Source organism: Ascaphus truei, chromosome 1 (genome assembly GCF_040206685.1).
Source record: "Ascaphus truei isolate aAscTru1 chromosome 1, aAscTru1.hap1, whole genome shotgun sequence".
Taxonomy (NCBI): Eukaryota; Metazoa; Chordata; class Amphibia; order Anura; family Ascaphidae; genus Ascaphus; species Ascaphus truei.
In genome coordinates, this window is record NC_134483.1 from 364788670 (window position 1) to 364816128 (window position 27459).

Genomic DNA, 27459 nt, shown 5'->3' on the forward strand with positions numbered 1-27459 from the left:
AGAGGTCTGGATTTTTGCTCACTGGACTTGGTGCTTAGAATCTGCAAATCTGGCTCAGAGGTTTATAATACTTCTGAGTTGCTTTCACAGAACACTGTAGCCAATCCGGGCGTGGGAACATGTCCCACCAGCCAATCTCCCCACTGGGGGTCTCTGTTCACCTGACCCAGTCCTCCGCCCTGCCCTATCCACTTAGCACCCCGACATCTCTCAACATCCCGTCTCCTCTTTCATCCTACGGATTTTGTGCAGACTAGCTGGCACCTTAAACATATGCCCAGGCTGTCTTATAGTAACTGTAAAAAACACCATAAGTCATACTTAATTACAGTATACATTTTGGGGTATCTCATATTCAGCTGGGGCACCCACAAACCCAATACAGGTTCTGGGACACCTTGGCACTAACTGGGCTATCGCCCCTTAACCTAGGGATTCCCTCGGCTACAGGGATACCTGTTAATTCCTGTGCCTCATTTGCCTCATTTTACTATGCACAAAGCTTATATGTACTTTATCACACTTTGTAATGAAATATAAACTTTAAAAACCTAAGTCTTTCTGGTATGGGAAATAGAATTAAAAGCGGCACTTTACTTTTCACTAGCTATATTCCCCACACACTATTGCATAGACTTAGTACGGATTCTAAGAATCCCCTCACAACCTCATATGTATTATTGGAGCACCTCAGAACCCCTATAACGGTTCTGGGTGACCTGGGCATTTACTGGGTATCCCCATTAACCTAGGGACCCCTTGACTGTTTCAGGAACACCTCACATCCCTATGCCCCTTTTACTTTTCTGGTCTGTGCTGAAGCAGGGAAACCCTAGTGGGGAGTTGCGAAAGTGTTTTCAAGGGGAGATATTGCCGGAACACGTCTATATGTATCCAGGAATCAGACCTGATTCCTGGGTTCATTTTTAGGGAAACCAGCAACTCTGGACCCTGACTAGATAGTCACATTCTGACAACACTTTCTCCGCAAAACCCCCAGTGAAACTTAGACCACAGCAATCTCTGCTTGCTGGTACTCCTGGAAAGGTAAAAACACATAAAATACTTTGTCGCACAATCCATTTTATGCATTACACAGTACTGGGCTCAAGAGCTGACTCTTCTTGAACCCTTATTACAGATTAGGGGTAACCAAACGGGCTTAAACCTTTATTTGAGAGCCTAGTTACACCCCTTACCATCACACAGGGACATATTCATTCAACTTCGATATTAATAAAGCAAAATTGTGTGAAAACGACATGCAATATGACGCAATAAAAATGTGTATTTTTACCATATTAATTCTTTATGCATAAGAATTTTGCAGTTTAAAATCTCAATCGCATGCAGTTTTCACCTGATTAGTTGCAATACCTGGCAGTTTCCTTACATGCCATTTGTCAAAAATAATATATATATAATCTACTGTGAGATAATCTATACTGTAATGTATTTTTTAAAGATGTAGTAGTGGTACAAGTGTGTGAAATCACACTTTTTCTACTGACTTTGCACCTACTCAGGGTGTTCTATAACAGAAGCCAGTGTTGTGGCAACATGTTTTTTATGGTTAGGGCAAAGGCATAAATATAATATATCGCTCTATAATTACACAGCCATTGAGGAATGAATGATTGTAGGTAACTAATAAGTAAGAAAGGAATAACGGAGTAAAAAATAAGGATCCAGAGAGGGTATTCAATAAAAATATGAGAGCTTTAATGGATCATACGGAGACCCCCAAAAAACACACAACGCGTTTCGCGCATGTAGCGCTTTATCATGGTGTAGCAAAAAGTGGTAAAACTGGCATTTTAAATCCCTGCACGCTGCCGTGACGTAAAATGCTAGGCATCGCCGCCTTGTGTAACCCCCGTCTACTGAGGGGAACGCAGGTTATCATTGGCTAACAGCATACAATAGTAGAAAACTTTAATCCTTGAATGTAAACAGAATTACACATTTGCTTGCAAGATCGTGTGATGTCACGCACATGCGCATATTGAAGTGCGTCCTGACGGGCGCGCCCTCGTGGATTATGTTCAAAAATGTAAAAAAACTTTAATAAACAACAATCTTAGGTAATATCCCACATCTGAATCCTGTCTCCTTCAACCCTTTGCTGTGTGTATGTTAGTATATGCAACTGAAACAATCTTAGGTAATATCCCACATCTGAAAACTGTGTCCTTCAACTCTTAATTGAATTAAGCTTTCACACCTAGGCAGGGAGCACCCTGGGTAGAAAACTATCTGTTTTAATGTGCCTCAGATGTGCTAATTTAGCAGACAGAACCAAACTGTCAGGTGACTTTTTAGGCCCATATAAACCCAGTCAGAACAGCTAGTCTGCCTGCAGCCCATGTCCAAGTGGAACATTATAAGTGGCAGGACTACTGAACAATGCAAGTTTAAAAGGAAGGTCAAAAGAAGTGAAGAAGTGGACACCCCCAACTTGCCCTGATTCCTGCATTTGAACTACACTGGAAAGGAGGATATCATCTATACCAGACTGCATCATTACTGCTGTGATGCTGCCTTTACCATTTATATTTGCTGTGACTTCACTTCTTCTCAAATTATGCACTTCTTTTTACCAGCCTCATTATGTCTCTAGCTCTATTCATATATCCATCTCTCCTTCCTTCCCCACTTCTCTGTTCACATGAACTCCTTTCTTACCTGTGTCCTCTGACACCACACAGCTATATCCCCATGCACTAAAAAAACACCCCTACAAATCATCCTCACACATCCTCTTTCTATCCATGCTTCTCCTCCTTGCTTCTGGGGATATCCCTCCGAATCCTGGTCCCTGCCTTATTTCTACATGCTCTAGTCCTCGCCTGCCAATTGCAACCTCTACTCATTCTGGTGTCAACCCCTCCAACCTCATACCCATCCCTTGCCACCCTCCCTCCTCTCTCCCTTTCTCCTGTGCACTTTGGAATGCTCGCTCCCTTTCTAACAAGTTCCTCTCTGTGCATGACTTCTTTCTCTCTCACTCTCTGCTCCTATTTGCTGTAACTGAGACCTGGCTCACTCAGTCTGACTCTGCTCTGGAAGCTGCCCTCTCTTATGGTGACCTTTCTTTCTCCCACACTCCGCGCCCTGATGGCAGGGGTGGAGGCGTGGGGCTCCTGCTCTCCTCTCTTTGCCGTTACCGAACCCTCCCTATTCCTCCATCTCTTGCTTTTCCCTCCTTTGAGGCTCACACTGTCCAGATCTTCTCTCCTCTCCCTGTTCACGTGGTGGTCATCTATCGCCCACCTACCTCTACTCATCCCCCTTCTGCCTTTGCCTCTCACTTTGAATCCAGGCTTTCTTTCTTTCTCTCCTCAGACTCCCCTGTTCTTCTCCTTGGGGACTTCAATTGTCACATTGATGATCCCTCTCTCCCTTGGGCTTCCCGCTTTCTCTCTCTAACCTCTTCTTTTGGCCTTCAACAGTGGACTGCAGCAAGCACCCACAAGGATGGCCACTACTTAGACCTGGTTTTCACTTAAAACTTCTCTCTCCGATTTATCCATTTCCCCTTTTCCTCTCTCTGACCATCACCTCATCTCATTCTCTCTATTTCGCTTCTCCCCTTCTCCACCTCCATCTATCCCCCCCGGTTCTGCAGAAACCTGCGCTCTATTCACTTTACGCTCCTCCCTCTCCTCTCTCAGCTCTGCTACAAACCCTGACAACCTGGTCAGGAACTACAACTCTGCCTTGTCCTCCTCTCTTGGTCTACATGCCCCGCTTTCTCTCTGCCGCCTCGCCCTTCTAACCCTAGACCCTGGCTAAATTCCCACACGCGCATGCTGCATTCCTCCACTCGTTCCTCGGAACGCCTCTGGAGGAAATCTCATACGCTCGCAGACTTCCTTCACTACAAATTTATGCTATCCTGTTTCAACTCTGCCCTCTCGCAAGCTAAACAAGCCTTCTTTTCTTCACTAATTAACATGCACAAGTCTAACCCACGCCGACTGTTCTCTGTTTTTGATGCTCTACTCAAACCACCCTCAAATGCCTCTCCTTCCTCCATATCCGCTCAGGACTTTGCTGACTATTTTAAGGAAAAGGTGGAATCCATACATCAGAACATCCCCTCTGTTTCTTCCTCCCATCCTACACCTCTTCATAACTCTCCTCCTGCCTTCCTTGACTCTTTTTCCACTGTGTCAAAGGAGGATGTGTCGCTGTTGATCGCCTCTTCTCCCTCTACCACTTGCTCTCTTAACCCCATTCCTTCCTATCTCCTAAAACCTCTTGGTCCTACTATAATCCCTATCCTCACGCACATTTTTAACTCCTCCCTCTGCTCTGGAACCTTTCCATCCTCCTTCAAACATGCAACAGTTATACCATTACTCAAAAACAGCAAGCTTGACCCTACCTGTCTTTCTAACTATCGACCTCTCTCCCTCCTGCCTTTTGCCTCTAAACTTCTTGAACGTCTTGTATTCTCCCGCTTGCTCCAATTTCTCAACACCTATTCTCTCCTAGACCCTCTACAATCTGGCTTCCGCACTGCTCACTCCACGGAAACAGCCCTCACTAAAATAACTGATGACCTCCATGCTGCCAAAGACAGAGGTCATTACACTCTGCTCATATTACTCGACCTCTCTGCAGCATTTGACACCGTGGACCACCCTCTTCTCCTTCACATTCTCCATACTCTTGATATTCGGAACAAAGCTCTATCCTGGATCTCATCCTACCTCTCCCATCGTACTTTCAATGTCTCTTCTGCTAACACCTCCTCCTCTATTGATCTCTCTGTGGGGGTACCCCAGGGCTCTGTAGTGGGACCTCTTCTCTTTTCTCTGTACACATGCTCTTCAGGTGACCTAATAACATCTTTCGGGTTTAAATATCACCTCTATGCTGACGACACACAAATGTACTTTTCAACACCCGACCTTACACCTGCTGTACAAACCAAAGTTTCTGAATGTCTCTCTGCTATATCATCCTGGATGGCCCTACTACCTCCTTCCACATTATTGTTGGAACTACGATCATTCACCCAGTAGCCCAAGCACGCTGCCTAGGGGTCACACTCGACTCCTCTCTCACATTCGCCCCTCACATTCAAAATATCTAAAACCTGTCGCTTTTTCTTCCGCAATATCACAAAGATACGCCCTTTCCTCTGTGACTCGTCTGCTAAAACTCTGACTCAGGCCCTCATTCTCTCCCGTCTCGATTACTGTAACCTCCTGCTGTCCGGCCTTCCTACTTCTCACCTGTCTCCCCTACAATCTATCCTAAACGCTGCTGCCAGAATCACTCTACTCTTTCCTAGACCTGTCTCAGCATCTCCCCTCATGAAATCCCTCTCCTGGCTTTCGATCAAATCCCGCATCTCACACTCCATTCTTCTCCTCACTTTTAAAGCTTTACACTCTTCTGCCCCTCCTTACATCTCAGCCCTAATTTCTCGTTATGCACCATCCAGACTCTTGCGTTCTTCTCAAGGATGTCTTCTTTCTACCCCCTTTGTATCTAAAGCCCTCTCCCGCCTTAAACCTTTTTCACTGACTGCCCCACACCTCTGGAATGCCCTTCCCCTCAGTACCCGACAAGCACCCTCTCTATCCACCTTTAAGACCCACCTTAAGACACACTTGCTTAAAGAAGCGTATGAATAGCACTGGGAATAATACTGGACACATGATACATAAAGCTTGGCCCCCCGCAAGACGCACTTTCCAGAATTCCCTCCTAATGTCTCTGTACGTTCTCCCTACCTACCAATTAGACTGTAAGCTCCTCGGAGCAGGGACTCTTCTTCCTTAATGTTACTTTTATGTCTGTAGCACTTATTCCCATGACCTGTTATTTATACTATCTGTTATTTATATGATTACCACATGCATTACCACTGTGAAGCATTATGTACATTAATGGCGCTATATAAATAAAGACATACAATACAATACAACCAAGAAACAAAGAACATTTAACCGAAGGATCGCCAAAAGCTAATATTAAACATTAAAAAGATATGAATATCTAATAACATAAACATTGACTTAAAACATATGTATAAATTATAACAGTTTGCACAACCCACATTTTGGATATCTGAAACATGGCAAATTGCCAAGTCAGATAAACCCCCCAAAAAAGATAAGGGACTCATCAAACAAAATGGACAATAACAAAAGATATTATACTAAAAAAGAAAAATGTTTATATAAAACATAAACATTATATAATTAAGAATTCATAATGAATGATCATAGAACAGATCATAGAACATAGATAGTATCTTGTTTTATATAGTTAATTTTAGCTAGAGACCAGTACTTGGACTATAAAAGAAAATCTAATTTAAATTAATGATGGCAGCTAACTATGGCCAGAATAGGTAATTAACAAAAGTTCAATATTGATCACTAACCTTAGTTATCAAAAAGAGGCCATAGATATTGAAGTACTAATGCCAATACGCTCCTTTCAGTGTGTGAAGAGTCACATACAAAAAAAACCCAAGTTAGACAGAATGGGTAATAGTTAGAAGGTATATAACAAAAACAGCACTTGACATAAATTGAATTATTAAAGTGGATTGAATTTGGAACCATGAAACATGCGAGATCAGATAATCTTAGGCTCGGAGAGGGAGGCCCAGAGGATCACACAAAATGACCCAGATCCCAGTTGGTATTTAAACCTCGTGGGACCTGTGTCCCCAAGGTGAAAATCAATAGGCCTCCCTCTGATCGAGCCTCCTGGTACGGTCACCTCCCCTAACAAGAGGAGTAACATACTCAAAACCAGTAGACATAAGATATTTGATGTCTCCTTTTTCACAATTAACAAAATGTTTGGGGACCGGGTGATTTAAGTCCTTTTTCTTAACAAATCTCACATGTTCCATAATTCTCAACTTCGAACACCTAGTGGTATGACCCACATACTGTTTGCCACAGCCACAGGTAAGTAAGTATATTACAAAAGAAGTCATAAAATTAATAAAATTATGCATTTTGTATACCTTCTTTGTGACTGTGGATTGGAATGTTTTGGTTGGTTTAGAAAATGTACATATTATACAGCGAGAGAAAGTACAGGCATACTCGGTTTAAGGACACTCACTTTAAGTACACTCGCGAGTAAGGACATATCGTCCAATAGGCAAATGGTAGCTCGCGCATGCGCCTGTCAGCATGTCCTGAACAGCAATACCGTCTCCCTACCTGTACCAAAGCTGTGCGCAAGCGGGGAAACTATTGAACCTGTTACAAATGCGTTATTTACATCAGTTATGCAAGTATATGACGATTACAGTACAGTACATGCATCGATAAGTGGGAAGAAAGGTAGTGCTTCACTTTAAGTACATTTTTGCTTTACATACATGCTCTGGACCCATTGTGTACATTAATGCGGGGTATGCCTGTATTTGAACCTTTGGACGACTGAATTGATTTCGAGATTTTGGACTAGAATATGCTTGGTGACTAGGAATTTGCAAGCGTTTTAGGTCTTCTAAATACTACCGAAGGCTGATCGGATAAGGAATATTGTTAAGAAACATTGGGAGGTGCTTCGGTTGGACCCAGTCTTAGGACTGGATCTACAGGCAAGCCCTTCGGTAGTATTTAGAAGAGCTAAAATGCTTGCAAATTCCTTGTCACCAAGCCTATTCTCGTCCAAAATGCACTTGTTTAACCCATGCTGTGCTGATAAAGCTGGGGAATACCGCAGGCATAAGCTTTATAGGGTTCCATGTTCAAATGGACAAGAAGCAAAAATTGGTACTTTGAATGCTCATTTGCATGTCATTAACAAAAATCCCTGGATGCTAAGAGACAATGGGGAAAGATGGGTTGCAGACCTGTCTGAGACAAGTGAATGTGCCCAAGTTTTTGTCACTTTTTTACTGTCCATAACTTGTTTTTTTTTGTCTGGTTATATTACTAGTAGATATTTAACACTATTCACAATGGTTATTTTTACTCAGTATAAAACATGGTTCTCTTTCACTTCATATTTATAGCTGATTGGAGTAGGAGTTGGAGGTCTGTTGCACCATCTGACCTTTTAATCTGTAAAACTGACCAAACAAGCAGTGCACCGTCAATGGTTGGAATGTATTTTGTACATGTGTTTAGAGACATATGCTGAGAGAACACAAATCCCTTTTTGCCTAGGTCACTTCATACTTGCCTTGCTGCCAATTGCCAGTGTGACAAGACAGACTTTGACTGGTCAGTTGATTTCTTGTCGTAAAAAAATAAGCTCTCGTACGTACATAAAATAACTCCTGTCCTCTGCAAATACTCCTCTTTTTCATTACATTAGACCCATACATTACCATGAGCTAGAGTTCAAATTGATGTAACCCATGGATTTGTTATTATGAAGCATCAGTCCATCCAAATATTTATTTTGGCGAAACACCAACACTTAAAGCAGCAGTCCAAGATGACGTTTTTTTTCCGCCCTTAAATATGTGCATCAATACAATCCACACAATGATAAGTAATTAGCCAAGTTGCAGAGCGATCCGTTTTTCTGTGATCGATCGGCGAAGATTCGGCTCAGGGGTTCCCTAAATGGCTGACCATGCAGCAGAAGAGGACCAAAGATGCAAAGTTCTGTGGGGAATATCATGTGACCAGGCAGTCACTAGATACAATTGGTGCACTGCTAGATAGGGCAGGGCTCAAAAAGGGTGTGCCAGAGCCTGTTTCAGGAGAGGAAGGGGATGTGACTTAGTAAATGGTTGCTATAGAAACAAAAATGCTTGTTACATTATAATACATTCAAAATCTCATTCAGTTGTTTAAAAAAAATGCTACAAGTATTTTGCATACTACAGAACTGATTTTATTTTTTAAAACAGCTTAAATTCATTCTTAACAATATTTTTTCATCATCATTCGAAATAAAATAAAAAATAGATACTGTTTTAGCAGTATGCATGACAGTAGCATTGAAGTGAAAGCACTCCCTCATTACTATACCCTCCTATTATTTTTAATGATTGTTTTATAATTCAATATAAACATGCTACATAGTGGTCATCTATTTTTATTTATCTGGTAGACACGGCACATTTGGAAGAATATGTATCAAAAATAAAAATATACATGTCGAATAGTTTTTTGTTTCTTTTCTTTTACATAATATACCAGTTCCCAGTTGCATCAATTAAAGTACTGTAGCAATGAATGTGGCATTAGAAACACTCACATTGAAATTTGCAAATGCGTCCGTTCAAGGTGCAGGATTATTAAAGCATCAAAACGTGAAATCTTATATGGGGTTTTTTTGTTTTTTTTTTGGTTTTTTTAATCGACTCTGTAATTGGTTAATACTGCATTTTTTTAATTCAACTCTTAATGCCTTTTTAATTCGTTTTTTTTTTGTTTTTAAAGCATCCTTTGATTTCTATAGCAGGTTTTAGCCCACCTCCCAAGATCTTTGCAACACTTTCCTGTGTGTGATCATTTGTTGCCAATGTCCCCAACAGCTTGAGCTATAAACTGTAATAATAGATAAGGTTACCTTAGTAATATAAAGTTACACTGCTGAAGGATTGATTGAAACTGGCCATTATGGTAGGCACACAATCAGGATATTTACAGATTTATAACAGGAGCACCAAACGATTGTCAGCTTGGGTAATAATGTAGAATTATACATTGTCACATGCTTTACATATAATAATAACTTTCTATATACAGCGCTTTTTTTCCCAATTCGACTCGAAGCACTTCAGTTACATAAAGGGAAAAAGAAAACATTTAAGGTTATAAACAAGACCAAACAAAAGGAAAGATACAATATAGGCTGTGACGGTACTGTAGCTACTAAATGCCGGACAGGTTATGGTTAACTAATTAAATGCCTGGGTACACAGGTAGGTTTTCATAGATTTGCAGAGGGGACCTTTCGAACTGTATGAGACAGACTGTTCTAAAGAGTGGGAGCTGCGCGGCTACAAGCTCGGGCCCCAGCGGAAGTTATGGAGGTTCTTGGAACTGTCAGGAGTCCTTCATCTGCAGATCAGATCTAAGTGGGCGAATGGGAGTGTAGGGAATTAGAAGCTCTTTTAGATGGCTCGGAACCCAGGCCATGTAGTGCTTTGAATGTTAACAAGCCAATCTTGAAATAAATTCGACATTTTGCAGGCAGCCAGTGCAGAGAACGGAGAACAGGTGTCATGTGGCAAGAACAGGTCTGGTTAGTTTATAACTTGGCCCCAGCATTCTTCACCAGCTGCAGGCAATGCAGCCCTGTTTCTGGAAGACCCAGGTAGAACACGTTACAGTAGTCCAGGCGTGAGGACACAAAGGCATGGACAAGAGTAGTAAGATGGGGGAGATCAAGTGCTTAATCCTGGCTATATTTGTTAGTTGGAAGAATGAAGATTTGATCACGACTGCCACCTGAAGTTTAATCGTCAAGTCATAGTCAAGGACAGAGTTTAGTAGCTGGGAGCTCCCAAGCTTAAGGCCAGTGTATAAAAATGAGAAAAGAAAAAAGGGGGAATAGTAGCATTGCTTCTTTAACACCACTATTAAAAATGGTTTTAGGATTATTGTCGTCACAGACTTGGTCATAGTACTGGCAATGTAATTCCATTTACTGATAACTAAATCTCAATTTGAAGAAACATTTTTTTTTCTCTGCAGTGTTTTAGAATAAATGGCCTATTTGCCATTTCATTGTGTAGTCATTATTTATTTTTTTATTTTTTTAGTGTACCTTGTATATAACAAGATACAGGTCGTTGGTTAAAGATTAAATAATGTATTGTTTACAGTCATAACTTTTTTGCCCAGATTTTTCTGGTGTTGCAATTATCTTTGAAAGCTGGACAACAGGAGGCATGGTTCTGATCAACCAATCTCGTTTAGCCATTGTGCTAATCTATTGATTCATACTCATTAATTTCGTTTTGGTGAGTGGTTGAGTTTAAATCTTTCATTTATATTTGTGTATACTATCAAGATACTACGCACTATTGATGATACTATTTTGCTTTTGTCAGTGAACGATTAGGAACGCTGTTACATGGAGCAATAACATGAGTTGGAGAGGAGTTTTGGTTCAGACAAACCGTGTGTCTGTTTTCATACACTACCGACACACTTTATTGAAGTGTGGTCGGTACCGCAAGCCGGGAAATCTCCCGGCTTGCTAGTGGCCGCCCCTCGGCGTGCCGCGCGTCATAGACGCGCGGTCACGCGTCATCGGGAGCGTGCGCCCCCTGCACGCGTGTCCAGGGGCTCCCCGAGGGAGCCCTGGTGTCCCGCGATCGCGGGACAGCGGCAGGGGGTTCCGGGGGACCCGGCGGACCCGGCAGCGGTAGGGAGAGCGCCCCGATCGGAGGGCGCTCTTCCGCTGCTTCGGCGCGCGCCCGTCACACTCAGGCGCGCGCCAGGCTACTGCTGCGGCACAGAACGGGCAAATGCTCGAATAAACTGTGCCGCAGCAGTATATGTTGTTTGTTTAGCTGTTCCCTGCCCCTCCCTCTGGCAGAGAAGAACAGCGCTGATAATTTCTTTTGGCTGAAAATTGTTCCAATGTAACAAATAACTGAAGCCATTATGCTGCTTCTACCTCTGCAAAATTGCCAAAATCCACGCCTTTGTCAGCCCGATGCTTTATGAATGAATATATGGTGAAGAAATTACTTCTCTATAGAACCAACTTCCTATTATGTTTCATGGAACAGTTAGAATGGCAGAAAGAACAATTTAAAAAAAATTCCAAATTCAGAAATTAGATTTTTCGCAAAAGGCACTTAAGGGAACAAAATGTATGAATATTTCAATTCTGTGGTAAGTCAGTCCAGTCACTTTCTTTAATTGCAATTCTTTTGCTTAGTTTCCCAAATGTATTTGTTCCAATTTGTTAATCGATCAGAGATACACATTTGCATATTTCAATTCACCAAGCTCATCGCAAATTCCTCTGCTTAGGCGTAGAGGGCAGACATTTCCATTTCAAGACCATGCCATTCTGTTTGGCGACAGCACCTCGGACATTTTTCAAAGTGGTTGCGGTGATAGTAGTAAAACGTCACCAAACTGTGATATGTCATGCCTTATCTACGTACGTGGTTGGCTGATCAAGGCTCCCTCAGAACACTTGGCACAACTTCATGTTTAGCTGGTTTGCAATAAGCTAGAGAACCACAGATGGATCATAAACGTGGAGAAGAGCAATAGGATTCCTGCTCCAACAAGTCAATTTCTTGGGGTCTTTTTCAATACAGTTTTGCGCCTCATTGGCCTCCTAAACTCAGTCACTCAGTCTGGTTCCATCGCCCAGATTCCATCACAGTTGGCTACAAGTCAATTTTATTTGATGTGGGAGGACCACAATACATAATTCCTCTATTGGCATCTTCAAAATTGTTTTCCTCTTTGGTCCACCAGACTTTCAAAAAGGCAGGCTCATGAATCCCTACATATGGAACCTCTTTACCACCTATGCCAGTTTGATGGGATTGGGGGGGGGGGTGTCTATCAAGAAGTCTGTTCAGGTTTATTGGTCACAAGAAGAGACCAAATTACCCATCAATGTCCTAGAGATATGCACAGTATTTTACACTATCCAGAGAATGAATCCAGCTTTAAAGGACTTTCCATACAGGGCTTTGTTGGACAATGTTAGAGCTGCAACATACATCAACCAAAAGGGGGCACACAAAGTACAAAAGCTCTGAGGTCTCAAGTAGTTTGATGTGGGAAGAGCAGGCTGGTCCCCATCTTTCAGCGAACTACATTTTAGGAGACAAAGGGAGACTTCTTGAGCAGGCAAGCAGCTCTTCCCCGAGAATAGGTGTTGTGGCCACAGGTGTTTATGGATATAGTATGTATATGGAGCCTTCCATCAATAGACCTGATAGCATCCAGAGCAAACAAAAAGGTTGCTCATTTTTTCGCTTCAGGTGCCAAGATCCCGAAGCCACAGTTTTATGGGTGCCATGTCAGTCATATGGAAATTCCTTCTCATATGTTTCCCATTTTCCATTACTCCAGATGGGGTTAACCAAAGTCCGGAGAGACAGGGCAAATGCTATACAGGTGGTCCTCGGTCATCCAACGGAATCCATTTCACCAAACCGCGCAGATAGGGAAACCGTTGGATTTCGAATCCCATGTTAATCTGTGGCCGCAAGCATCAGACAATCATTTCCAACATTGGATAATGTGTTCCGCGTAATCCATTCTAACGCATTGGATAATCTGTTAGTCGTAAAAAAATTGACTGATACCGAGGACCACATGTACTAGTAGTGCTGCATTGGCCCAGACGGGCATGGTGTGCATACCTAATGAACCTTTCCATGGAGACTCTTCACTTCCAGCCCTGCTGACCGAGGGACAATTCTGCATCCCAATCCTGGTTTCTTTCAATTGATGGCTGGGAGGTTGAGAGAAGATTCTTGAGAGCAATGGGTTTTTCAGACCATTATCAGAACTTATCCATTAAAACACTCGCCATCAAGACCGTATTTCTCTCAGTAATCACTACAACATTTAGAGCTGGAGAATTGTGAGTGTTGTCAATTATCATTCAAGGAACCATATTCCCAAATTCATGAGGATAAAATTGTCGCGTTAAGGTTGCATCTGAGTTTTCTATGAATCAGGATATCGTGGTCCATTCTTGGCCTCACCTTTCTAACGAAAAGTAATGAATATTACATCTTCTGGATGTAGTTAGAGCATTGACTGTTTATATCCAGAAGAGCTGAGTTTAGGAAAACCTCAAGGCTGTTCATTCGTTTCCAAGGTCCCAGAAAAGGGCAAGCGGCCTCGTCCACATCTTCAAGGTGGACCACAACAGCATCAGCGAAGCTTGTACTTCTGTAGGGAAGGTTCCACTGCATACTATTGGGGCTCATTCAACAAGGGCTATGGCAACTTCTTGAATGGAGAAAGCACAGGCACAAGATATCTGTAAGGCAAAGACATGGTCCTCATTACATACTTTCATTAAGAATGATAGGTTTGTTCTCCAGGCCTCAGCTAATGCAGAATTTGGGAGGAAGCATTTGCAAGCTGTAATTCTGTCGGATACTAAGGATGTACCCACCCAATCTATTTAACTGCTTTGGAACATCGAAGCTGTTTTTTCTGCCATTAAGGGCGCTCACGAGAATAGAAAATGTACCTAGCGATCTTTTAGTTTCTTAAAGTCCCCTATGTCAGCCTACTTCCCTCATTTTTCTTTTGACCTATTTTGATGCATTTGTGCCTTTCTCACTGTGGAGTGAGTTGCTGGTAAGGAAGGAGTGACATTTGTACAAATGGTGTGACCCACAGTACTTGACAATTATTTGACTGGGCTCTTTCAGTCGTTTTTCAAATGACACCACTGGAGATGATATGGCAGATTGAGGCATCTGCATTTAATGCACTGACCACCTTTTATAAATCTGGCGAACCTGGTAATGACTAGATTTAGTTTTTTTTCTGCCTATACCACAGTAGAGTGGTAGAGAAGCCAGGGTTCTGTTTCTCTATGGCCATATACCAGCAAACTGTTTCTGACTTCTGTATCCAGCAAACTGTGTCTGACTTCTGTATCCAGCAAACTGTGTCTGACTTCTGTATCCAGCAAACTGTGTCTGACTTCTGTATCCAGCAAACTGTGTCTGACTTCTGTATCTGGTCAGAGGAGTGGTGAACGTATTTTACAGCTGTTCTATAACTGGATTCCCACACACGCTCAGTAATTGAACTCAAAGTTATTGCTTATAGACTGCTGCCTAAATTGCAGAGTAATTACCTCTGAAAGTGACGTATTCAACTTGACTTAACTTTTTTGTTAGTGGTACAAAACCACATAATTTGTCAGTGTTTACCCAGGAGCAAAAGGTGTGTACGCAAGGGATTTGTTTAATGTTCTACATATGGTTGTTATATTTGCATGTAACTGATCATAACGGAGCATTTGCATAAACTTATTGTAACACCTTCAGTGTTGGAATTCTACAATGTGCAGTATAGCAAATGACATATAAGTTCTGCTTCTTCTAAGTTTGAGTAAAAAGTAAGCGGAACTGAATATCGTGGACTTTTTATGAGGAAACCGAGAATTAAATCTGGGGGAATCCCTATCACAGAGCTTAGTTTTATATATGTGCCACATGCTTGATTGCATTACTTGTGCATTGTTCTTTCATAATCTATTTTGTGGGTGTTGATGTTGATTCGGCAGTGAAGGGGGAATTTGATTTTAGGGTGTGTAAGAGGAAACTTGGCAGAACTGCACTGAAATAAAGGAATGTTGGACAAATTGATTTTGTACAACTGTTGCATCTCATTTTAAATAAAATGCTGCATGTTTATTTTTTTTAAGTGTTTTATATAGTTGGTATTACCACATACTAAAATATCAAATGCTTATTCCTATCACAGACCAAATTGTCTCTGCTTTCCTGAAGTGAAGAGATTTGTTAGGGCTGTGACACTCATAGAGTGCGGTCATTACAAAATGTAGTTTAGTTTTTAGAATCTACTTTGAAAGCAAGTTTAACAGACCATTCAGTTGCATTTCTCCCCTGAGCATTATACATTTAAAAAACAAACAAAAAAAAACCTCTATTAACAAGGCATTTGATCAAATTAGTTTTAAACTATTCAGAAGATCCATATCTCCTGTTGCGCAGTTTGAAATCGTGTTGACGTTAAATTGCCCTTTAGTGTAACATTGGAAGGAAAATAAATGTCCTGGGTTCCTTAATCTGGAGTATCTTTAGCTACTATGTTCTTCTGGAAAGGGGACAACCTACTCCATCCACATGGTAATTATATAGTACTACATAGACGTCAGAGAGAGCTCATTAGCTGAGTGGGCTGGATCTTTGCCTCAGGAAAGATCACACCAACATATACTGCTCCATTCATTACATTTTGTTAACAACTGGAAAGAGGTGGTCAATCGTAGATGTCAATCTTGGCATTTGGGAAGAATTTTATATTGCAAAAGGAAGACAATCTTCAAGACCTTTTTTGGTAAGTGTGATGCCGTTTTTAAATATGATATTAATAATTTGCCCCTCATTCTGCAACACTAACACACTTGTATCTCTAATGCTAAAACCTCTGCCTTTAATATTAGTGAATATCAAACTTGACAAATCAAAAAAACCTTACTAGTTTGCTATAGAAAGTCCCTTTCTATAGCAAACTAGTAAGGTTTTTTTGATTTGTCAAGTTTGATATTCACTAATATTAAAGGCAGAGGTTTTAGCATTAGAGATACAAGTGTTAGTGTTGCAGAATGAGGGGCAAATTATTAATATCAGTATAATTGACATTGCTATCTGATTGTGTTAGAATAAGCTTGCTATAATTTCCTTTGAACTAACTGAATCAGGTACTTTTTTGTGAAGTACAATAAGCAGGGAAATGTAAAATTGTGTATTGACTGAGAAAATATCACATAAAATAATTCTGCTACTGAAGGAGAAATAAAAGTATTGGTTGTCGCATCTTTAACGAAAGATATGACATTTTAAAACACTGAAAAGATTTGTATAAAATACTTTATAAAGATAGTGTCTCTAGTAATAAAACAACACATACTGTAGTAACAAGTAATAGTTTTTATTTAAGTAAACCCTTTCATCACTTATGTGATATCATGATATTGGTGTTTTGTAAGCATTTAAAATGTTTAATTGCATTAAAGCATTTATGTAGCAGTATCAGTCCTACATAATAAATAATAGATTTGTTTATATGTAAATATGAATGGGCATTTTTTTTTCACTGGGAAGAGACAAATTCATATAATTTCCATTTGTAATAAAAATAATAGTCTTTGGTACATTAGTAATTTTGGGGTATCTGTTAATGTCAATCTATACAAATGAGCTTAAAAAGGCCATATGTTCTTTTCTGAAATAGAAGATATGTCACACAGTTGTAAAGCAGGGGTCAGTTTACTGCCATAGACTAGTGTTGTTAACAGGTGAGTAAATCACTTTCCTAAAGATTACAAATGTTAAGCCAACTCTTGCAGTTGAATGTAGCTGTAAAACTTTCTGAGCACAATAATGGATAATATTGTCGTATTCAGTTTTCACCTATTTGTATGATATGTTATTTGTGTTGGTCAATTGGCTCAACCATTCCCGATTTTTACATTGGCCATCCCCACAAAGCACAGTGCAGCTTCCCTTTGGGAATATTTATTCAAATTGGAGGCAAAGCCATTTCTATCTTAGCCTGCCCCTCGTCATTTGCAGCCATTAGATTGCTCTTGGGTCTTTTCGGCTTTGTTGTCATGGAAGTTCAGTTGGGAGAGTTTCTGTGAGAAAGGTCCATCAGACCTAAAGGATGTAGTTTAACTCCAATTAGTCACTACAATAAAATATGCTGTCCTTAAAATATGGAATTACTACTATTCTACGTCTACCAGAATATATCAAATCTCAAAATGTAGAGAATTTTGTTGATGAGCGATGGGGTTAATTGAATGCAAAAGCTCAGTCATCTTTCAGATGAATTCTTGGCATCACACTGCGAGAAAAGAGGTGAAGGTCAAGTTTAGTTTGCTTACATTATTTTTTTTTACATTTACTTTTCTTTAACGATATACCTAGTAAATTGTTAACTACAAAGAAACCTATTGGACTGCTAAAAAAAATTCTGGATTCAATGCCATATTAGTGATGGATTTGGTGGTTCATGTGTGTTTCTTTTATTATTATTATTAGTATTAGTATTATTGTTGTTCTTGTCCTATTTCAATTATATTGGGATGTCAAAGGGAACACACTCTTCCAGGCAACACCTTCTCTACAATTTCAGGATTTATATAATCTAAGATTATTTTCTAGCTGTACACATTTGAGACTGAAAACAGAGAAAAGTACAATAACAAATAGCAAGAAAAATACAGTACTCACAACTTTCATTAAAGGCTACCCCTGACTTAGGAGAGCATCCAGCAATAGGCAAACTGTTTTTACAAGATCACAAAGGTATAAAATAAATTGGTATTCTGTAAGAAAAATATCATTTTATTCTTCAAAACAGAAAACGTTTGGCAGATTCCACATCCATTTGCAGGACGGAATGAGGAGGGAACGGGCAAAGTAAAAGGAACGTTTTTGTTAAACAGGCACTTCTAGACGAATAACATTTTCATATAAGCTTTTATTGTTAATTTACATGGCACCGTCACGGAGATTTATAGGGTGGTCTGAATTCTTATTTAAAGATAGAGGATTGTGACTCATGCCAAATCTCATCCGTTAATGAGAACCTATTTTAAAATGTGGCCTGCGATTGATTTATTTATAAAATATTTTACCAGGAAGTAATACATTGAGAGTTACCTTTCGCTTTCAAGTATGTCCCTGGGTAGAGTTATAATGACAAATAATACATGGTTACAAATACATAGTTACATAAGTGAACAGGGTATACATTATATACAAGAGATTACATGCACAGTTAAAGATCATTTATATTATAGGCATATGCACCCTGCTTATACTGTAGGAAACACTGGTTAACAAAGCATGTCATGCTGTCTGCAGGGATTCTCTTCTTCTTTTTTGTCATACTTATTGTGACAGTAGGGGTAGATGTGGCTGCTTTTAATAAAGGTTAAGCCCCACCATATGTTTGATTGAGTTCCAGTGACAGTTCAAGGTCTGAAGCCCAGCTCCTGTGAGACACTGCGTGGGAAAAGAACGGAGAAAATCTCTTCTCAGAGGTCCCTCCACCTAGGCCTATAGGGAATCCCCCAGTTACCCCCCAGTTGGGAGTGTAGGTGCTTCATGTATGTGACAGTTTGTGGATATAATTTTCCAATTCATTCACTTTTATTAACTCTGTAGTTCTGTCTGGCAAGTTGATCCCTCATGTATTTATCCTGGTCTCCCATGACACACATGTTTAAGTTTTTTTTTTTGTGTGTGAGTTTAGGAAAATGGATGTAGTTTCTCTCTTAAAAAAAATAACACGAAAAAAAAACATCTTTCTTATGAGTTTTCATCTACTGTTTCCTTGTTGCTCTTAGAACCATTTGTGGGGATTAATTAGACCTTTTTAAGAGGAGGAAGTAATTCAAATATTTTTGATTCTTTCAACTCTTGGATTATTTATTGATCTACCTTTACATTATGGGGAAAAAAATTAAAGATATGCCAGTAATCATTACTCCTTTATATTAAAGTCTTTACAAATGTTTGCATAAATCTTACTTTACCTCTGCAACTTGTAACAGATTGGCACCATTTCTTTTTACTAAATGGCAAATAAGAAATATTACTGTAATGCTCATTACATAATGTATTACAACCACGCTAACCGCATGTAATTTCATAGCTACTTTATTAGAATGTAACTAAATGCAACGGTATTGAAACAGTTTCATTGTCGAGGAATGTATTGTGCTAGCCAGTGGGAACAAAACCGCTAAATACAGAGGTGAACATTTTCTTGTTTTACAAGTGAAAAACTAAAAGCAACATATGTTGACTCTTGTTCATGCTTTTTGTATCGTTCGGGTGTAACATGGACAAAAATAAAACTTGTGCTGAGTGTTTGAAATACTCCCTACGCTTGGGAGGCTTCCAGTAGGCATTATATGTTACATGTTGGCAGATATCCCATTTTACTTTTGTCCTGGTGTCACCCACATGTTGTTAGATCAGTGCCACAATTGCAGGCTTTTGAGAGAGATCACAGGGCTCTCTTTAATTAGACACTCCTTGTCATGTGCATGTTGCAAATGTGACGGAGTTAAAACCATAGCAGCAAAGTACTCACACATCTACATGTTGTAGAACAGAAGCACATCCTCCTAGGGATGGAACAACTGAGATTTCCAAGCATTGCTGGCAGTACCAAAGAAAGTTTTGATAGACGGGGCACTCACAAAAACACACAGTACAGCTGCCGCAGGTGCTCTGTTTTCCACCGGTAATGTAGATGCCTTGTAGAACGCAGGCAAACACGGCACTCGGGGACTTGTACAAAAATCAAAAGCGGGGTTTTATTATTAGATCTGGAGAAATACAATGGTATACTTGATAAGCACACAGTGTACAACTATGTATCTTTCACACAAGGGCATGTGGAAGTATCATCCCTTACAAGTTAAAGAGGCAATCCAAGCAGCTTCATTTTTTATTTGAGTAATTTTGCTTTAATATATGCAGCCTTTGCTTACCTTTATTGAAATCTAATTACCTAAGCTGCCAATCGATTAGTTCTCCTGTTATCGATCAGCAAAATCTTGCTTCCCAGGGTTTTCTTAATGGTTCCCTCAAGCTTTACTCAATCCTTCAGTCAGTGTAACTCAGCAGCTAAATTGTATCCTGATGTTACTAAAGCAACATTATCTATTGTTACAGTTTGCCACTCAAACTGCTGGGAACATTGGCAAGAAATGATCACAGACATGAGTGTTGCAAAGATATTTCCCTGCTGGAGAAGTGTGCTAAACCTGCTATAGAAATCAAAAGATGCGCAGTATATTAAAACTCCAAAAATGGCATTGAGTAGAATTTTAAAATAAAAACCGGTAGTATGTATTATTTAATACTACAGAACTCATTTATTTAAAAAGCACACACATGTAGGTTATTGCATGGATTGCTCCTTTACACCATACCACATTACTTAGGTCAGTTCGAAGCCCCGATGTCTAGCTTCACTCACTAGATATGTTCTCTTTTCCTCTTCACTGGACTACAAAAGCGATTCCTTCATAATAACTCTCCTTGAATGTAAGGCTCATTGGGGCAGCTTTCCTAAGGTCCAATGCGGGGGTCAATGCACGTTAACGCCGGATTGGGGGCTGTGATATCCCGCATCGGACCGTAGTAAATCTCGCCCTTGAGTTTGTCCTTAACCATAATAACGCACGGTAATCGCCTTGCCGTGCAAATACATTTTATATATTCATGGTCCACAACGAAATGTTATGGGAGCAAATGACTAAAAAGGGTTCTGACCCAGTCACGGTCTTCCTAGAAACACATCTACTTGCCTCAATACTTTCTATGCATAAAGTAAACGGTACATGACAACTGTGTCCTCTCAATCCCATATAGAAAAGCTTTAGCATAAGCGCACTGCTATACACATCTGGTTCTACTACCACGAAGATGCTCACTACATGTCGTGCATATTGCAATGGTGATTAGCGAAGGATATTTTCTTAGTGATGGAGAAACTGGATTTTTCCATGTCTGGGGGATCAAGCATTGCTGGCAGTTGCAAAAAAAAAATACAATAGTATGCCTGGTAAGCACACAGTTCCTATGCAACTACAGTATGCATCTTTCACACAAGGGCACGTGTCACTTACTTGTGAATTAAACCAGGGGTGAGCAAATGTTTTACGTCAAGCTCCCCTTTTCCTCCGTGATATTAGTTGTACCCCCCCAACCGCCTGATGTACTCAATCACATGACCAAAAAAAAATAACTATCAGTATACAATGTAAATGTGAATACAAATACTCACCCATCCTTCTCATCCTCTCTTCTCCGCTCTCCTCCCCTCTCCTTTTCTCATCCCCTCCCCCTCCTGCTCTCACCCCTCACCCTCTCAACAATGCCTTCCTGGCTTCGGTGAAGGAGGACTCGTGGGAGTGGAGCAGAGCAGTGGCAGAGGAGGACTAGAGGCGGGAGCGAAGCAGGGTGGCAGAGGATGACGCCCGGGGAGGAGATGTAGCAGCGGCAGACACCGGAAGTCAGTGAAAACTTCCAGGTCAGACCGTTGGGGCACGCTCCTCCCTGGCTGTCCTTTGCTGCCCTGCTCCGCTCTGGCGTTCACTTCTCCTGCCACAGTCATCCTGTGCCACCTCTCCCATGGGCCTCCAGGCACCCCCCTTAAAATATCTTGCACCCCCAGTTTGCTCACCCCTGAGTTAAAAAATGCCACATTACTTAGTACTTAATAATGAAAAGCACTGATATATACCTCCTGGCACTAGATGGTGTGTTATGGTCTTCTCTGCACTACACTACAAAAGCTATGAACACTGCTGCAACATTTATTATACCTATATTATCTGTGAATAGTTCATAAAGGTTTGTATCCCTGTACACCCTTATACAATGTTCATGTGAGCAAGAGCTCATATTAACATGCAGTATCTTTTGGGTTTTTAGTTTCACGGAGTTATGCTTACTACCAATTATTTATTGAAGTTTATTCATTTAAAAATGTGGGCAGTGGAGTACCAATTTATTACAGGGGCCATAAATCTTATTGACTTTTTTAATATCTGGATGATATAGATTGCTGGCATGTGTCAGCTCTTTGCATGCTTAATGTCATGGCTTGCAAGGGTTCATAGATTAGAAAAATGCTTCAATATGCAATTCCAGAGGAGGAAACAGTATTTGTGCGCCTGGGGCAAGTTATACCAACGGTGCCACCCCCCTCCAATTTATAGAACCAAGGCAAAACAATCCTGTCATTTTTAACTGTATTTGTGAATCTTTTATATGTTGGTGGGAGTTGCCATGCCCCCCGACGCAATTCCCTCTCTCTCCCCATTCTCTATCTTCCTCCCTCCCAATTTCTCTTTCTCTCCACTCCACCCATTCTTGGTCCCCTCCCTACATCCATTTCTTGCTCTTCCTCCTCCATCCATTTCATGCTTCCCCCCCATATTCATTTCTTGCTCTCACCTCCCTCATCCCTCCATCTCTTGCTCTACCCCCACCCCTGCTAAAAGTCCCTACCTGCTGGATCAAGCTGAGCCCGTCCTGGCAGACACTGGAAGTTGTGACTAATTTCCGAGTTGGAATGCTGTAAAGTCCCCTGCTCTGAAATTGTAGTGCGGTACAGCTCAAGGGACCCCCAGATTCCCAACAATGGGGAGCCTGCAGATTTTCTGCTTGAAAATGAATAGGCTGTAAAATGCCTTATTGTGTAGCACTGTTTAGTAAATATAGCCCTAGTCAACTAGTACAACTTTTATTAAGAGTATTCTATTTTCACGACATTTCAAGCAAGCTAATTATGCTTTCTTCTGCATCTCTGTGTGTGACTGTATGTCTTTGTTTTAGGTCATTCATCCTTTATGTACTGAGGTCTTGTAGGTTGAGTTTTTGTCCGCTATCTCCGGTAGCTTTTCCTGCTTTGTAGGTAGCACAGGTTCACACCACAGGAGGTTTCTGTTCATCCGGATAGGAGTTGACCTTGATGGTGCAAACGTGAAATGTTGTGAAAGCGAAGCTGGATCTGGATCAGACATTTTCCTCTTAGATGTTGTCTGTATATATTTCAGGATGGAAACCTGTAGATTGGTAAAAAATAAATAATCTATTTTTGTTCTTCTGATAGTGGAAGTCACTTAGTGTTTTCTTAGCGGGATATTTTCTTGGCAGCTTTGTCCTCAAAATTCCCAACTGTGGGCACAGCCTTTAGGTTATGATTGCACACTCCTGTTTACATTTTAACACTGTAATGTCAAATTTTCTTTGTTTTTGTATTTTTAAATATGTGGAGAAAAAAAAACAGTGCTTCCAAAAGTAAATAACTATTTTGGTTCATTCACTGTTATCCTTAAAGAGAAAAAAAAACATTCATGCTAATATACTAAATAAGTGTCTCATTGTCTGGATGTTCTTGGATCTCATTGTCTGGATTACAATGGATTTGCATCTATGATGCTTTCCGTCTCTTTCTCTTCTGTACCACAATTGTCTGCAATTTACAAGTATTGTTTTGGTTGGTGGCAGGTAGTTGCACATGTGTATATAGTGTATTCATGCTAAACACTAACTGTCTTGACACAGATTAAAAAGATGATATAAAATTGCACGGGGTGTATAATCGATAATGTGTGCCTCATTTAGCTCCTTTATCTCTTCCTACTGACACTCTACAAATTGCTTACACATACGGGCAAAACTAGAGCTTGCTACAGGAACTAGAATCAAGGTACAAACTACCTATTTATGCTCCATAATTACCTTACTATATTATTCCCGTGGTTTCAGAATTCACTTAGAAATGTCAGCAACAAGTGTGTCTAAAGCGAGAAGCTTTAAGTGATTAATTGATGCATAAGGAAAATGAATGAATTATTCATGTGCGGTCAGGTTAGTTACAGTTCGATAAACGTGTGTGCATGAAACTGATTCATATCTGGCCTGATTTTCGAAGTGTAATTATATTCCCATCCGATTTAATGTTTATGGAATGTAATAGTAATTTATTTTTGTCCATATAAACCTATTGCATTACAGTGTATATGTATATATTAAGCTGGTCTTTGTATATCTTTTCCCCCAAATTCTTTAGTATACTATACACCGTGTCATATTTACTAGGCGATCGTAAGCCTTATCACTCCATGAATAATAAATACAATATTTGAATAGATGTGTTCTCACTATTAATGTAATGGAGTACTGTATGTTAATCCCAAAAACTATTTGCAGTAACAGATCAGAAACTCCATATTGGTCATGTAAATGAATAGTGTTGCAATCTCATAGAGAAATCCACTTTGCCGCATACAGGCATACCCCACATTAACGTACGCAATGGGTCCAGAGCATATATGTAAAGCGAAAATGTACTTAAAGTGAAGCACAACCTTTTTCCCACTTATCGATGCATGTACTTTACTGCAATCGTCATATACATGCATAACTGATGTAAATAACGCATTTGTAACAGGCTCTATAGTCTCCCTGCTTGCTCACAGCTTCGGTACAGGTAGGGAGCTGGTATTGCTGTTCAGGACGTGCTGACAGGCGCATGCGTGAGATGCCGTTTGCCTATTGGGCGATATGTCCTTACTCGCGAGTGTACTTCAAGTGAGTGTCCTTAAATCGGGGTATGTCTGTATTGGATAGGTGCCAACATTGCAAGAGAGGTGTGATCAAGGCAGCGTGAAAAGAGGGTACTGATGGTAAGGGCTGGTATGGCATTAAGGATAATGGGGATAAATCCCCTCGGGGTGCTACGAAAACTCCTCCATGTGGTATATAGATGTGGATAATATAATGAAATCAACAGATGAAACAGATAAATGATCCAAATAGTAGCTTGATGGTAGCCTATTCACAATAATGCTGATCCAAACAGGTAGCAGTGTATGTAGAGGATGGAGGAGGGGGGAACAGGGGTATAGTAAGACGCTGGTATAAGGCACTCCCCCAGTGATAAAGCAATCCCTTACCCTCCTCCTAGCACATCTCTTAACTGCAGTAGTATTTTTCTTAGGTGTTATGCCTAAATAAAGTTTTTTGCATTTTTACCCGCCTCCAGTCTGTATCACCTTGCTGTGCTTGCTCCTTCTTTTCATACTCTTCCTAGTATGGCGTTAAGGAGTTTTGATGTTAGGATTTTAAATATTTCATATTATTTCATTTTATTTATATCCAACACTTGAAAAGAATAGAGTAATTTGATATGTTTTTCTTTTATTCTACTATTATTCTTTCTTTTTCTGCTAATATGAAAATGCAGTAATGCTTTGTTATAAATGAGTTTCCCATTTCACACATAAAATTGGGCAAGAGATTTAAATTCTCAAGACCGCATTTGAAATAACACAAAATAGCCTATTAGTCTTTACAGTCAATGGGATGTAGTTCTATTGGTGTTGGGCAGAAATTCAGCTATTATAAAAGGGACTCAATTGGTGTGGAAGAATGAGTTTGAACTGAGGTTCTCAAGTAAGTCCTGTAAATAGGTTGTTTTGTTTCTAGTCTGCAGCTAGCTTTGTCGTCAGTGAGCACCTATAGAGAAGATCAGGAAGTCCCTGAGCATGGAAGAGGAATGCAGTATATGTCATAGGGTTGCTAAACCAGGAACCTTAATATACTGTACAGAGGTAGCAGCTCTTACTGTTTTCGGCACCGCTGCTACTGAAACTTAGTGAAAACGCGGTGCTGGGGGAGGTGCCAACCGCAATGGCGCTGCAAAGGGTCTATTCCTTTTAATATGTTGCCCCTTTTCCCTATGCCTAAGGGAAAATACAGGCGACTATGCGTGCTGCTGTACCTGTATGCTCACAGGAGGCCTGGGCCTCTGCTTATGGGAGCCTGGGGTGAGCGTGCAGCTCCTCCACCTATGAGGGATCCCAGCATTGGTGGGATAAACCTTCACAGGAACAACAATAAGCAATAACACCACACAATGTATATAACTGATCTTTACTGTACACAATACGAAACACATATAACACACAATACTAGGTAACAACAGTATTGTGCATTGACCCCACAAACTGAGTGGTTCCCCCAAAGTACCGAGGGAGCAGTGGCACCAATAACCCCTGGTGTCAGTGCCTGCAATCCCACCCAAATGTAAGGTAGCGCTACCCACTGTGAATGTTGGTGCACCCAGGTGCTGCTTGCACGCTGCGGGGCCTCCAACAATCCCCTCACGCCTTAGCTGAGGAGTGGACCGTGTCACGAGCTCCAGCCAGAGGAGTCGTCTGCTGAGCTGCCACGTGCGGCCCAGTCCCAGCCGCAGTACGCCACGTGGACGTCCGTCCACCAGCGTAGGATAGCCGCAACAGGTTCTAATGGGAAGGGTCCCTATCTAAAGCCTTCCCTACAATACTGCTCTTCAGGTGTCTCAGGACCTAACTGGGGCCTAAGAGGCACGATCTAGGCCTGGGGAGGGGGCCGGCTGCGGGAGTGCTCGGTTGCCACCGGTGCAACATGCGGGTCCGTTAGGGGCTGCGGGCGGTCAGTGGGGCGACCGGGTCACCGTAGCTCCGCAGAGATGTTGGGACAAGGCGACGTCATCTTGCCACTACTCCCGCATGCGCGATAGAGCATATGCGCATGCGCAGTGCCCCATTAGTTGCAGCAGCCATTAGGCAGGCTCCGCAAGGGACTACTAGTCCCAGCAGCCACTGGGGCTTCAGAACATATGGTGCACAATAGCCAATAGGGCACCCAGATCCACGTATGCAGAGCAGTGAGGTTTGGCGCGAATCTGAGGAGCTCGCCAGTCGGAGCAGGGACAGCAAGAGGTAAGGTAGTGTCCGGGTGCAAGTGGCTCCCGGACTAGGCCAGGCATCCCCCTTAGGTCCCAGCTAGGCCCCTGACCCTGTCAGCTTTGTGGTGCTATAGGGCAGGCCCCCAGATAGGGACGCTCCCCATTAGCCCATTGTAGTGATAGGTCTTATATCAGTGACAGACGGCTATGCTGTGAGTTGCGGCTGGGACCAGACCACAAGGTCACCTAAAGAGACACTTAAAAGGGACACACTCAACGGGAGCTCCCTCAAAGGCGGACGTCTTAATGGAAGGAATTCCATGGTCTGACGGATCCACGCTACAGTTTGGCCTGGTCTGGCCTAAGACCAGGAAGGTATCTCTCCAAGTGCACCAACGGCCACAGACAGGGGTAGCGCTACTCCTCACACACTTTGGGGTGGACCTGTCTTGTGGACACCGGGTGGTTTGGTGCCCAGGGCACCCTCATAACTTTGGGGGACCTCACTGGGGTGTGGACTTGCACTGTG

General features: G+C 41.3%; 1 protein-coding gene and 1 long non-coding RNA gene across 4 annotated transcripts in view; one reads left to right on the forward strand and one right to left on the reverse strand.

Annotated features, from left to right (window-relative positions):
- LOC142500086 (uncharacterized) overlaps positions 1-27459 on the reverse strand; it is a 297348-nt gene that overhangs the window by 265768 nt on the left and 4121 nt on the right. The gene's annotated exons all lie outside the window — the stretch shown is intronic.
- The window catches only part of SLC7A2 (solute carrier family 7 member 2), a 101948-nt gene that overhangs the window by 24496 nt on the left and 49993 nt on the right, over positions 1-27459 (forward strand). The window contains exon 1 of one of the 3 annotated variants that reach the window (XM_075610043.1): positions 15875-15995. The exons of the other annotated variants lie outside the window; for them this stretch is intronic. The gene's annotated coding sequence lies outside the window, so the exon portion shown is untranslated. Of the gene's footprint in view, positions 1-15874; positions 15996-27459 lie in introns of those variants that run through there. 3 annotated transcript variants of the gene reach the window in all.